General features: G+C 41.8%; 1 protein-coding gene across 16 annotated transcripts in view; it reads right to left on the reverse strand.

The window, feature by feature from the left end:
• Positions 1–14787, reverse strand: part of MTUS1 (microtubule associated scaffold protein 1) — a 141897-nt gene extending 127110 nt beyond the window's left edge. For 2 of the 16 annotated variants that reach the window (XM_070252881.1, XM_023630955.2), the window contains exon 1: positions 14264–14449. The gene's annotated coding sequence lies outside the window, so the exon portion shown is untranslated. Of the gene's footprint in view, positions 1–817; positions 892–1007; positions 1174–1675; positions 1810–5899; positions 5969–14263; positions 14466–14651 lie in introns of those variants that run through there. The other 14 variants (XM_070252872.1, XM_070252873.1, XM_070252871.1 and 11 more) reach the window with 14 other exon arrangements.
• Positions 14788–15508: the final 721 nt, after the last annotated feature.

Below are 15508 nucleotides of genomic sequence, written 5' to 3' on the forward strand. Positions count from 1 at the left end.
TACATGCAAGTCAACCAAGACGGAAATCTCTAAATAATTACCCTCAGCCATAAATTCTCAACAGAAACAATTCAATAGCATGCTGACTCCATCCTTAATGGTAATCTGCAGTTCAGTTATGGCCAACAAATTTCAAACTGCCCGAGGCCAGGACCACTGCTCCCATTCTCACGGATCCACGGGCCCTGATGGCATGACAGGCTGGCTCCAAGTTTAAAAGCAGAGATGGATGCAATGAAGATTTTTACTTAAAAATGGGAGAGAAATGTTCTGCTCATGCTTACCCAATTAATTATTGAGGAATTCAATAGTCCAATTTTTTTAAATGAATAATTCCAGTATCCACTCACACCTTTCTCCAAATGATTTCAACCTCTGTACAAAGTATTTTAATCAGAAGTTAAATAAAATAACATCTCTCTTCCTAGATACTAACTTCCTAGTGTAGCTATTCTAAGCAAGATGGCAATGTGGTTTAACTTAATCCACATTTACAGTTGAGAAAAATTCTATTCCCCGCTATTACATAAACAAGACATTTTAGTTAGCAACCCAAATCTTATCAATTTCCTTATTATTAATCTCTTAATATTAGAGACTTTCAAGAAGGAAATAATCCTTATGTAATTTTTCTTATATTCAGAGCCTCCAATTAGCTACAAAAAGAGGGACCCATACAACAGCACTGGTCCCACAGAAGCTAAGTGACGGTCAGTTACTTCATGCATCACCCGGCCAGTTTCCTTACCCCTACTATAAAGTGACCTTTTACTACAAGAGCTTGCATTCATTCAACAAACATTCATTAATCGCCTACCATGTGCCAGCTGCTCCGCTAGGGACACAATGGTGAACAAGACAGTCCCTGTCTTCAAGGAGCCTTCAAAGAGCCTATAGTTCAGTTGAGAAGACAAGAAAGTACCAGTCAATAATTAGAAAAACTGCAAAGCCGAAGTGACCAGAGCATAAGAGAACTCAGAGGATGGGCTCCATGGCTATAGACAGACCGAGGGAATAGTTGCATGTAGCTCCCTGAAGAAGATGAAGCTTGAGCTGAGGATAGGGAACAGGTAGGTGAGGACTTCTCAGCCTTTCAGACTTTATGGACCAGTGAAATTTCCCCTCCAAAAATCTGGAGAGACAACATGAGGAAGCCCGCTCTTCATTTTGCCACTAAGGAAACATCAGACAAAATAACCTTAGTCTACCAACATATCATAAGAGGACATTTTAACACAAAAATGAAGAGAGTGTGTAGTTGCAGAGTAAAAAACATTCTTTTAGTTTAGATTATATAAATTTAGCCTGATGAAAATCTTGGCACATTGTATTTTTTTTGTCCATTTTGCTGTATCATGGTCAACAGTCTGTCACCAAGAACTCCTGAGTCAGAGATCCCCATCTGGAAGCTCTGAGCTGGGTGAAAAAGGCAGCAAGGAAGAGTAGGGAGGATAACAGACAAGACACAGAGGGCAGCTTCTCACTCTCCAGGAAGATCAAGAGGTGGACCAGAGAGAAAGACACATGCAAAAGGAAGTGTCGAGAGGGCCAATGGGTTCGGAAAGGCCTGGGACAGATCCAGGAAGGGAAGGTGTATACCGACCCCTCTGCTGGAAGCCACAACAGAGACCACCAAGACCAGCACACACATGGACAGAGGCATCTAACGACCAACCATTAAGAGCTGCCTTGGCGGAGGCCAAGAGGTCTGGAAGGCAACACCTGGACCAGACAACCCTCACCCACTGCCATGATGTTATGATGCCGCAGAGCTCTTCCAAGCCAGGGGCCATCCCAGAAGTGGGCGTACTGGGGAGGGAGGAAAACAATCCTTGAGAGGAGAGAAGAACACTGCATAGGACATTTGAATTGATCAAATTTAAACCCTAAAGTTAGGCAGTACCTTTAAAAACTGGCACTTAAACCCATGGCAGGAATGGCGCATCTTCAGGAATGCAGGAAGCATGCCCAAGATAATTCAATTTAGGTCAAAACACGTCACCACAGGTTTGGGATTACTTAGGAACTCACCCACCTCAAAACAGCTCAGACTGTTTCCTATCAAGGGTATACTTTTCAGAAAGAAAATCAAAATAGAACTTTTTTTTTTAAAGACTCTTTCCTAATAAGGTTGACAAGTATTGTGGAGTGAGGCTGACCTGCTAGCTAGAAAACCATCTGAGGCTTTTGCACGTCAAAAACACTTGTGAGAGAAAAAGCTGTGTAAACACAGTGTTCAGTGCATCAAGGAACTGACAAGTGGGGACCGCCTCTCTCCCACACATTGTCAATTCCTACTTGTCCACCCACACTCAGCAAAGTGTATGAGGCCAGGATGGGGGAGCAGGCAGCTACCCCTTCCATGGACAAAGATAATGACGTCAGCACACAGCACTTCAAAACCCACAAAGTTCTCACAGTCGTCCTCCCAGTTGCTGGCCCCATGGGACAGACAGATCCCATGACAGTCACCTTCCACCTATCCGTCCTCCCCTTTTAGAGATGTTAAACCTAATGTTTCCAGAAGTGCAGTACTTTGCCCAAGAAACAGAGTTAATAAATTGCAGTGGACATTAAACCCAGTTCAAATGTGTAATCTTGATCTCTTTCCACCCTCCTTCCCACAGTAATAAAATCAACGTCTGGTAACCCTATACAGCTACAGCCTCATAGCTACTAGACATGAAGGGCATGTGTTACTCATGGAGAGCTCCCACATTTACTCAGTAACTGAGTTACCTGCCTTGGGCAAGCCAAAAATAATCTTGGCCTCATTTCCCTCATCTGTGAAAACTGATGTAACAACAATACATTTCATAGGATTGTTTTTAAGAGTTACATTAAATTTTTGGAAACTTTCTAACTCACACCATTGTTAGTTGCTACTGTTGGAATCTCAACAACCTTGTGAAACAAGCTTTATTATTATCCTCACTTTACTGATGACCAAAGTTTAGCAACTTGTTCATACAGTCCTGGGATCTTCCTGGGGTGATGGACATGTTCCCTATCTTGATTGGTATGTTGATGACACAGATGTATATGTGTCAAAACTCATAATCGTACACTTAGGCTAGGTGCATTTCATGGTATTTAATTGTATCTCAATTAAAAAAACTTTTGCCCCATAGATCACGTGGCCAGTAAGCAGTAGAATGTATTCTAGAACACACTGATTACTTCATGTTGGACCCTAAAAATGTTTTCCCTGGTCCTTGTTCTGTAATCTACTTTCCAACTAATCCTTCCTACCCAACTGAAAATCTTCAATGTTGACTACACCTACCAGCTACCATTTTTGTCTGATCTCATGGACATCCAACATGCCGTACTCATGCAGAATTTTAAGTTTTACTGTTAGCTCCTGAATATATTCACCTAGAGCCTCCTAGAGAAGTAGATCACTGGCCATGATGCTCTAGGGCACTATAGCCACAGACCTAAACAACTACCTTGTAAAGCAGGTCAAGGCCACATACCAGGAGCCTACAGTCCCCACCAAAAGACCTCAGAGCATTTGAGACATTCTCTCTCAGTCTAAGTCAGCATTCCTTCAACATTTTTTGGAGCAACTAAATATAAAGCACTATTCTAAATATTCCTGATAGGTGAACAAAATTCTTGCTCTTGTAGATATTTCATCATATTATAGATAATTTTCAAAATACCATTAAAAAGTAAGCTTTTTCATGGAAAATCAGTAAAAAGTATGCGAGTCAAAGCAATAAGACTCTAAGTTCCAGGATAGTACTGAGCCAATAGAGAAAGGACAGTCCCTACAGGGGAGAAAGTAAAGAACTAAAACCAAACCATTTACACACAGCCTACCAACGGCCATTGTCAAGGAGTGCACAGTTGGGCTAAAGAAATTATTTTATATAAAGATTCTGCATTCTTCTCATTTCTAAATTATATACAGCTAGTTAAAGAAATTACCCAAAAGGTAATACAGGTTGTTTGAGGCAAATGGGAGTACAGTGGGTGCATAAGGTAGAGATTAAAGCAAAAATAGAATCTTTTCCCAAAAGTGTTAAATGACCATGAACAGCTCTGTGTTTAGACTCTTTCAGACAGTTCCATATCTCTTCAAAGTCCACTTGGCTAAAAGGAAATAATTTTCCACTTGAATCATGCCAAGACCAATTGAAAAATGTCATTTTGTGTGTGTGTACTTACGCAAGTTGGCACGCCATATTGCAGCTCCCAACCTTCATTAAACATCAACTTCCTGTACTCCTTCCTTGAAAATGATTACCTATGTCAGGCTTTCCACTAGCAAATAAGAGTTCCTTAATAGAAGATCGGTCAACGTATGTACACATCTAACTCAAAGGAGCGGCCCAAAGGAAGGGCCAATCTCCCTAAAGGAGCCTACTTTTCAAGTTCCAACACTACATTCCTTAGAAGTCACTTTGGGAAGAAACAACTGTTGACTTTTATGGCTAAAAATCATGGCTGATACCCAGGGTGTAACTGTGGTTTTATGGGACATTCTCTTCCCAGTTCTGATTGACAGCAGGCCTTACCACCTAGTTAAATTTCTACCTGGGATTGGCTCCATCTGCCCAAGAATTATCTGGCGCCATGTAGCTTAAAATAAAGAAATAAGATTCAAAATTCCTATAGAAAAAAATGTTTCAGAAAAACAAATTTTAGTTCCTATTCAACATATATCACCGTGGATTGCTATCTGTAAAATGGGTATGTTTTACGATGTATTCTTGTGCTATGAAATAATTCAGATGATCTGAATTTCATTTGGTTCTTTTTGAAAAATCCATGTGAAAATTATACAATCTTATAGAAATGTAACATAACATTGTAATGACCTGCAACTGTCAATTTTCCATTTGTGCTATTAATCTTAATGGCTTACAAGATTTAACATTCTGTTTTATGTTCTGCTGTTAGAAAATGGCAAAACAAATCATAATTCTAAGCTATATCATGTGAAATTTTACATATTCAAACTACTGCATGCCTTTGATCCCATTTCAGCACCAATGTGAAGAAAATCCTGGCAAGAAAAATTGATTACTTCTTATAAGGGCGTTAAAAGTAGTCAAGTAACAGGATCACACTGGGAGTGGGGAATGGACCAGAGGGAAGACCTGGGTCCTAGTCCTGGTTCCATAATTTACTCAACAGAACACAAAACATTTATCCAAATAGTTGCCATCCTCAATTTCCTCTGTATAAAAACAGAGTTCCCACAACGCACCACGGCCACCTCACAGGGTGGATGTGATAACTGAGTGAAAATGTCCTTAATGTCGTATTTTAAAGCACTTCCCCAAAACATACGGAGTTACTATTATTTCACTTAGTTTGAAAGATGAAAATTCAGAACTGCCTAGTATTTAAATATAGGAATGGTAACATTTTACAACCGAAACTCTTAAATATGAATGTCCTTGGGCTAAGTTACAGGTTAAAAATTAAAATAGAGAATAGCAGTCCTTTAAAATCTTCAAGAGCTTTATTGGTTCAAAGTGATGACTCACCTCTAAGTACTGTTAGAATGTGCTGATAGCAAACTGGCAACATAATTTACAGACTTCAGCCAAGATGAAAGTATCGACTTTGATTTTTAAAAACACAGCTCAATTATAACAAAATATCAGCAACTCACTAAGCTCAAACTCTAAAGCAAACCAAGAAGTGACAACACTGGAGTCGGAGAATAGTCAGTGTCAACTGCTACTGGTACAAACCAATTCTTTTCGAGGAAAAGGGAACCAAGCTCCTGTGCCGCGAATTTAATTCACAACCAGAGCACCAGCGCATCCAAGCAACACCCCCACCAAAGGTGAGTTGAGGGAATTAAATGACACTTCCTATGCATGAATCAGAAGAAGTTTAAAATAAGAAACAATTACGGTTATTAGCATTTACTCACCATCTTCTACATTCCTGACACTGTGCAAGAATAACCCCAGAACACAGGAACTATCCCCACTGTCCTGATGAGGGGACTGCGGTGCAAAGGCAGTGAAGTAACTTACCCGAAGCCACGTGGCTAACATAGATCTCACACAGCGAACCAACTTGTCTAATGTCAGAGTCTGTGCACATGCCATCACATTCCTGTACCAAATGTTCTGGACACCAGTAACATCTTTTTCCAATTCTTTAACAAAGTATGTCTCCAAGGTTTCACAGTGGACATCAGGGTGAGAATGAGCAAAATCTAACTAATTGTTGAACTATTTGTAATTATTATTCTAATTTTTTTTTAAGGTATACCTTTTTTTGTTTGTTTTTGGTGAGGAAGATTGGCCGATCTTCCACCTGCTTTTTTTTTTTTCCTCCCCAAAGCCCCAGTACCTAGTCATATATCCCAGTTGTAAGTCCTTCTAGTTCTTCTTCTATGTGGGATGCTGCCACAGCATGGCTTGATGAGCGGTGTGTAGGCCCAGGATCTGAACCGGCAAACCCTGGGCTGCTGAAGTGCAGCACGCAAACTTAACCACTCAGCCATGGGGCCAGCCCCTATTATTTCAATTTTAATAAAAATAGGAGGAAGGAGAGGAAAAAAAGCCATACCCTGCCCTGGGGGCTTCTACTTATACAAATAGAAAATAATTTTCATTTGATTACGTATCTATAAAGTTATAAATTTTAAGTGTTCAGCATAACATTTAACCAACATTTTCTAACATAACAGTCATATCTGCAATATGAAATCATTTAAAGTTTTCCATAAAAAGAGAAATGCAGGATTTTTCCTATCTCTATTCCCTTTTCATTGACTAGGCCCACTCTTCTTAAATTGGAATTGAAACGAATTAGTAAATCCTTCTGCACAGTTGTCAATATCTCCATAAAGCAACATCAAATTCTTAAGCATTAAACAAAAAATTCAATACTCGAGGATTAAATCAAATTCAATCACCAGGAATTCTAGTGAACCCTGAAAAACTTTTAGAGAAACGCAAAGCTACTCTGAAACACAAATCTTATTAAATGTAATACGAGAAAGAACAATCGCAGACTGAAGTCATCCGAATTCCTCCTGAAAATGTAAATACATATTTCTCTAAGCAAAAAACAGCCCAAGTCTCAATTCAGGAGAAATTGTCAACTTGTGACTGTCTGCACAAACGGAGAATATAATAAATCACCACAAGTGGAATGAATTCGGTACAAGTACTTGCACATACGTAGGCCAGATGTCCTCAGAATGGCACTTCTTAATAAAACAGAATTATAACCCAGAAGGAATAGGAACCTGATGCCTTCCAGCCCTAAGTCACCCTAACTCCTAAGGGCACCACCCGTCGGGGACCCAAGGCCACAGACTGGGCCGCCCCAGTCCCCCTGCTTGCTGGGTGTATCACCGTGGATGAGGTGGGAGAGCACGAGGAGACAGGAGGAAAGTCCAGAAAAGCAGTAAGGAAGCTAACATCTCCGGCTTAAAAGACCTTCTAGCAGCTGTGACTAACTGAAGAAAGAATTTCAAACCCCTAAGCCATCAGAGCTTTAGAGGATTTCTTCCAGGTCACGTCCGGTACAAAGAATTATAAAAGTGCAAAGGTACCCAGCATCACAAGGTTTAGACGCGATCCTCAAGGAGCTTACGACATGTGACAAAAAGACACTGGAAAAGCTCACTAAAAAGATGGTCCAGAGAAAGAAAAGGAGACCACAGACTGTCGTGCTACGTATCTTGCTTCTCAACTTTTTTGGGGGACAAGGAAAAAGAGTAATTGTGATTAAGGAGCAAGAGTCTTTACATCACCGAAAAATGTCAAAACAGCCTTAGGTTTATCAAAATGTGGTCAACGTAGCAGGCAGAAGTCCCAACGTACGGCACAACCCTAACAAACTGGGAGAAAATTTCCAGCAACCAGAACACCTACTAACAGGTCCAAAACTGAGCTTCTCCCAACAGGCGAGGCTTCCCTGACCGACTCCTCTGAGAACAGGGGCCAAATCTTTTCCCGATGGCACCTTCCACCTGGCAGTGTTGGCCACAGAAAGTGCTCAAGACATGGTTCAAGGCTGATGAAAATCAAACTTAAGATTCTGACAGCAAGGATTTCTACTCATGCCTTTTATTCACCATTTAACATGAAAACATAGTCCTAACAATACACTATGTATACATGACTTGGTTCTATATAGAGGGTGTGGATTTAGGGTCTAATAAAACAAGTGCATTTTTCTTGGTAAATGGAAACATTTACCCTTTGTAACCGACTTCTCGTTTCTCCAATCTCTCTGACTCTCTCACCAGCAAGCAGAACTTAAATCCTCACGTCAACTGCAGTCTATTGGGTTAGGTCAGCAGGAACGTGCAAATATGGTTCAGTTCTGTAATTTGCCTAAGAATGAGATGACTATGGTGCAGCATGTAACTGCATAATAAAAAAATAGACTTTTGAGGGGCTGGCCCAGTGGTGTAGTGGTTAAGTTCACGAGCTCCACTTTGGCAGCCCGGGGTTCACAGGTTCGGATCCCAAGTGCGGACCTACACACCATCCTCAAGGCTCACTGTGGTGGCATCCCATATACAAAATAGAGGAAGATTGGCACAGATGTTAGCTATGGGCCAATCTTCCTCATCAAAAAAGAAAAAAAAGACTTTCTATAGCACAAGCTGATTTAATTCATAATTATTCTGGTAAAAACAACTGAGAGAGGTTAGGGGAAGGGGGTGAGTCCATGTTTGAATGTCATCTCTTAGACTGCTTATATCTAAACTGGCTTCTAATTTTGCTCCATGAAGCTAGCCAAGTGCGCCATGTTTTAAAAGGACATGCAATTTCAACTCGATATCATTAATTAACAATCATCAAAACAATGCACGAGATAAACACAAAAGAGAGTTTCTCATTTGTCACTGAACGCTGCTAATCACATCCTACGAACTGCTTATCTGAAATAAGGTGAAGAAATATTGACTTTTCCTTCAGAATTGGTATATACATAAACAATGCCTAAGTTAAATATTACCAAATTTCCATTGTAGAAAAAATATAGAAGATAAGCTAACAAGCCAACATCAAGACTTACTGAACACTGCCCCAGACGTTATTTGAGCTATATGTTTATTTACACAAGAATATATTTTCACACCTGTCCTTCCTACTCTTGTGAGAAGTGTGACCCTCTCCCAGATGGATTCATTTCTCAATGCCAATTCTGGACACAAAATGTCCTGAAAAGTTTTAGTTAACTGTAGAAGATCAGGGCAATTATGGCTGATCAGCCCTCGAACGCTAATTTTCTCTTCTTTGAACTGAGCTTCAGTATAAACTGACAAAGTACAAATATTTAAAGTATTTAAAAGAACGACGATAAGCTAATTTAATGACTTTAAAATCCTCTTCCCCTGGCAGCTTACCTAGAAGACTGACGTGTTCTCAGTCTGTTTACCTCCCAGTCTCTGCTCTTCCTTTTGCTGTGTGCACACAGTGGGAGGCTGGCCAGGCCTGCCCGTCTGCTCAACACAACTCTTCCAGAAACATGGAATCAGGACAATTTCAGGCAAAATTACATGACCTGGAAGTAACTTCCTTGCGACCGCCTTGCCCTCTCCAGCTAGGTTAAGAAACTTACGACCTGCAATTAATCTTCCTCCAATGCTGAAAAATGATCTATTCAACTCTACTAAAAAAGTAAACAGGTTTCCTCAAGACAAACTTTAAGTGACTTCAAAACTATCTTAGTTTTACAACTGCAAAATGAAAACTTCTGGGTTAGAAAAAGGTAGGATGTGTGATTTTACTTTTACTCATGTAAGTAATGTATACACAAGAACATTCATTAATTTAGATATGGGCCTATTAGCAAAACTTAAATACAGTTTATCTTCAAATAAATACTCTTTTATCTCTCTTCAATATGGGGCTTAAACTGAATGCTAAGGAAAACCAACTAGCTTTAATGAACAAATAAGGCTGTTTTGGAAGCAAAGATTTATATGAAAATATCTACTTCTGAAGTGCTTAAAAGCTATTTACTTAAGACAGACACCGCTAGGTTCAACCTTGTTTACAGGCTAAAACTTGTGGAACAAAACCTTTCTTGATTGTGTAAAAATTAGACATCGGGGCAATCGCAAATTGCAAATTAGCTTACAGTGTACGAAAACGAAGTTTTATTGTATAGGTAGATCTACATAGTAAAGATGAGCCCCCAAACCTGTCATCTTCAAAATGGAAAGGTTTTTTTCATCTTGAGCCAAATGAACAAAAGTTATGCATTAATATCATGGATGCCCATATGCAAGAGTAATAACTCCTGATATTGAAGAATATTGAGGTAATTTTTTTTTAAAAAAATAACTATTATTAGGGAATTCTGTTATAAAACTTGGCTTAGAAATACACTTTAGAAGTAGCTGTCAGTCAAACTCAGTTCCTGGCTATCCTCGACTGTCTTAAGCCAAGTGTGGAGAACCCTGTCAAAGCAGGCTTTTCTGAACTGAATTTCAGCCTGGCTAAGGTATCATACATCCAATCCCTTCTCTTAAAAAAACAACAAAGGGAGGGGCCTCACTCATCCTCAGTCACTCTGTTTCACCTCCGATGGAGGCCACCAGCCACCAGTGCCCAAGGACCCACCAGTTAAGCGGGAGTGGTCACCTCCTCATAGGCCCACCAGACTCAAAAGAAAGTCTGGACCTGTTTCTGAGTACCCCCAAACATACACACCACACACCAACCTCATCCTCATGGCTCATATATGGTCCTGTGACGTATTCTTAGGTCTAAAACATAGAGAGTTAAAAAAAAAAACAACAACAACTCAGGCTCTGATGGAGAACACTCTCAGTGAGGCCTTTAAAAGTTCTCAGGGGCTGGGCCAGCCCTGGTGGCCTAGGGGTTAAGTTCGGTATGCTCCGCTTCAGCGGCCAGGGTTCAGTGCCCAGGAACAGACTTACTCCACTCATCTCTCAGTGGCCATGCTGTGGTGGTGGCTCACATACAAAAAAAAAAAAAAAAAAGAGCAAAAAGAGGAAGACTGGCAGCAGATGTTAGCTCAGGGCTAATCTTCCTCAGCAAAAAAAGAAAAGAAAAGAAAAAAATCCTTAGGGCATATTAAAGCTTCCATAGTATGGAAAGATAACTCAAGTTTGAGAAATCAGGAAGGCTTTTTCCCCCTCTTCAAATAAATAGTTTAATCTATGAGTAGCGTTGGAAATTAATTTGGGAAAAATTTGAAACTACATATACATCTGACTAGACATCAAGGTAAGACTCATATCAAGAATTCAGTATGAAACTACCATAATGAATATAAAAAGAATTCTGCCAAAATAATACTACAAATGAACAACTGAAAATGAGTGGATTGTGAGCCTGGTTTACATAATCACAGAACAGACCTAAAAGACGTTCATTCCCCAGGATTTACAACTTTCTGCTCTGATTTCAAAGAATGTTGTTCCTAATGGTCTACACCACCCACAACTATGTCTCACCAACACTACAATCTGTTCGGCAACAGTCTCTACTGCACAAGCTTCTTAGAATGGATTTGAAAATAATTTAATTCAGAATTTGGGGAGAAATTCTTTTAAAAGTCATCTTCTGCCATTGTCACATATACTTCTTAAGCTATGATTTATAAGTGTTAAAAATTTTGTTTGAGAAAGTCAACAGATTTGACTACATTAGAGAACTTTATGTCAAAACCACTATAAATAAGCTAAGTGTTTGTCTCTACAAGGAAAAGATAAAATGTGAAAAAATATCTCCAATACGAAGGGCAAAGGTTTACTATCAATCCATAAAAGACTCTTATGAATTAATAGAAAGATACTAACATCCTGAGAGAAAAACTGGGCACAATATTCAATTAAAAGGGCATCAAAATGGAAAATAACTAGATTTTTTTGCTGTTCAACGTCATCTGTAATCAAAGAAGTGGAAATTTATATAATGAGATAGCACTGTTCACCTATAAGGCTGGCAAGAATCATTTTTGCTTTTAAGGATGATTCCCCGTATTAACAAGAACATAGTTAACACAGGTACTCTGAGTGCTGATGGCAGCATACTTTGGTAAAACATTTTTTGGAAAGCAAATGGTCCATCTGTATCAAAAGATCTTAGACCCAGCCTTGATGGCCTAAGGATTAAAGTTCACGGCTACCACGGTTCAGCGGCCTGGGGTTCATTTTCCAGTAGCGGAACCATCCCACCCGTGTTTCAGTAGCCATGCTGTGGCAGCAGCTCACATAGAAGAACTAGAAGGACTTACAACTAGAATATATACCCATGCACTGAGGCTTTCGGGAGGGAAAAAAAAAACAGGAGAGATCTTAGAACCATCAATTTTATTGCAAGGACTCTAACCTAAGGAAATATGCCCTGTAGATAAGGTTTTATAAAGGATATTTGTTGCATAAGTATATAGTAATAATAGTCATTCAAAATAAAAGTTCAACTATAAGAAAATAGTTAAAATTGTTACAGCTATATAATGTAATATTATGTAGCCACTAAAGTAAGATTCTTGAAGAACTATAATGACATGGGAACTTTCTCATATGTTAAGCAGAAAAAAAATCAGCATGCAACAGTATATTTGTATAAACTACATAACTAAAAAGTCTATTAATGTCATATATTAACAAGTATAAAGAAAATACTCATGATTATCTTTGGATGGTGGGATTAACTCATACTTTTTCTGAGTCTAACAATTTTTATATAGCAAGCATGCATTACTTTTGAAGTGGTAACAAACAAGGCCAACAGAACAGGGCTATCAAGTGACATGCTTTTTAAATGCTTAAGTCTAACAACTAAAGTTTCGTTTCCAAGAAATACCAAAAGAAATCTAGCTAGAACTTTATAATCCTATGAAATACTCCAAAACCATAACCTTGAATTACTGATATACAATTAAAAGGTGCTGATCTACAAGCACTGTTTGTTCCACATCATGCTGATTTTAAAAATAGGTGGAAAAGTTGGTGGGAGTCAAATATTATTCTAAACTAAATTCTACTCCTAAGTTTTTGTGTTTTTTTAAGGATAAATAAATCATTTCTAAATCATTTCTCTGTATAACTTTCCTTATGGAATATTGTACTTAAGGAAAAAAATCGATAAAAGCACTTTATACATTGTAAAGCACTATAAAACAGGGTATCATTGCTTCAATTTAAATAGCCCATCATTTCTTGCCCTAATTATCCCTGAAAAAGCAGTGTGTCTACAGAATTGCAATTCCAACTATGCCATTCCTCTTAGGGTTAACCAAACACTGTTATCTGGGTGTATCTAAACTCCATAAGCAGGTCATAGGTTCCTAGGAAGCACGGACTCTCATTTCTTCTTTTTATTCCCCTTTCTCCCTGCCTCCACTCCTAAGACCTCCACACCCACCCTCCACGCCCACGGCTAAGCGTTTAGTGTGACGATGACTGAATTCCTGTCACTTGGCTAAACATGAAGGCTTTCATCCACCCTGTTTTGCCTAACACTTTGATTTTATTCAAACAAACAAAGCAAAACACACTGGATTTCCTTTTTTTAGCCACCAACTACTTAAAATAAATAGTAGGTAATAGAGTATGTGGAACTTTACGCAAGCTAAATGAAGAATTAATCTCTCCATTCTCACTCCAAAATAAATTACTCCAAGTCAAAATGAACAAATAACTAGAAAAGAGCACGTCTTGAAAACAGGAGGACAAAAGATTTAAGGTAAGTAAACACTTAAGTCCACTAATTACGATAGAACAGTCAATCAGGTGACCTTAGTTAGGGGTGGATTTTTCTCGAGAGCTAGCAAAGCACCAGCGAACCGCAGGAAGTAATAAGGCACGGGACGAGAGGGCCTTGGGAATTGCAGCAACCCCATTAATGCCACATTTTCAGCCCTGAGTCCTTCTGCCGAGAATGGGCCCAAGAGAACCCCCCGGCGAGAAGGCTGGGACTTCAGGGCCCTGGCGGGTCAAGTGTCTGGTGGGCGGCTTCCGGATGAGTGGACATGCTTGCCAGTCCGCGTAACTGAGTCCACTGCAACCCTCTCGGTCACTTTCAAGGTGACAGCTACGCGATCCGCATCCGTCCCTGTCGCACGAGCTGCGCCGACCCCACGTGAGACCTGCTCCCCGCAGGCTCCGCTCCTCTGGGACTGCCTCCCCACTTCTCCCCCAACCTGGGCACCCGAGCCCCTAGAATACCCGCTCCTCCCTAAAGCCAGTCCCGTCCCCCCAGGACGGTCGCGTTCACCGTGTTCTTTCTCCCCCCTCCGCGGACGAGCTGAGCAGCGGGAATCGACTCCACTCCGCACTTACCCGCAGCGCCACCGGGCCAGCCCAGCCCTCCGGGGCGCCGAGACGCAGGGCGGCGCGCCCTGGGGACCCCCGGCGGCGGCGCGCCAGGCCCACCCGGGAGGCCGCGGTGCAACCCGTGCCCGCGGGGGAGCGCCTGCACCTGGGCACTCGTCCCACCCCCGCCCGCACGCCGGCGGCGGCTGCTGTGCCAGGCGGGAACCCCGAGTCCGGGAGCCCAGCCTCCCCGCCTCCCGGGCCGCCGGGGGTGGAGCCAGGGCGGAGAGTTCGGGAAACTTGTAAATAGCAGAGCGCGGCCGCCTCTGTCCCCCCGTCACCGTGGGAGACAAAGGCCAGGCGGCGTCGCAGGGCGCTGCACCCCGAGAAACTTGACCGACGCGCCGGGCCGTACCTCGGGACGCCGGCCCCCTAGGCTCCCGCGCGCTCCGCCCGGCTCCGCTCGGCAGGTGGGCGGGCTGGGCTGGGCTGCCCGCTCGCTCCCTCCTCTCGCGCTCCCGGGGCCCGATCCCGAGGTCCCGCGCGCTCCCGGGCTAAGTGCCGGCGCGCCCCACGCCCGCGGCTGCCCAGCATCGCGCGGCACCTGTTGCCACGTGCAACGTGGCGCCCCGGGCTGCTGCCTGCGCACCTGGCTGAGCACGCGGCCCAGAATGCAGGTGACCCGAGCTCTGCGGCGCCCAGGGCTGGGGCCCCAAGCCGGGCCGGGCTGCCGAGAGGATCTGCCGCCTCCTCCCCTCTTGCCACCTGTGTGGCCCGTGGGCTCTCTCTGACTTCCCGCTAGCAGTGGGGCACTGCGGCGAGGGCGGGCCGGGAGTGGGAAGGTGGCAGAAGGATCAGGGCGGAGGTTTACAAAGAAGCAGCAGTGATTGTCACTTCAGAGTGTCCGACTGCCGGTCTGCATTATCTTCCTCCTTCTGGGACGTTTACTACCAAACACCTATTAAAGGTTAAAGAAATGAGCTCCAGCTGTTCCATCTTCGAAGAAAAAGTAGGAAGAGAGAGAAAACGAGGTCTGCCCCCTTTTCTCTAACACAAATTAAGTCCATTCTCTTTGCTAAACTAAGCAAATTGCATCCATAGCTATTAGGCCCATAAAATATTTTCTTCTATAAGCATATTTTTAATACAAAGCTTTTCCAAAGATGTTATTCCACCTATGAGAGGTGTAACGTTACCGAACCATTAAGTGTCAGACAACCTGAGTCCAAAATTGTTTTTAAAAATTTAATTACCTGGTTTGGATTTGCTACG

Source organism: Equus caballus, chromosome 27 (assembly GCF_041296265.1).
Source record: "Equus caballus isolate H_3958 breed thoroughbred chromosome 27, TB-T2T, whole genome shotgun sequence".
Classification (NCBI taxonomy): Eukaryota; Metazoa; Chordata; class Mammalia; order Perissodactyla; family Equidae; genus Equus; species Equus caballus.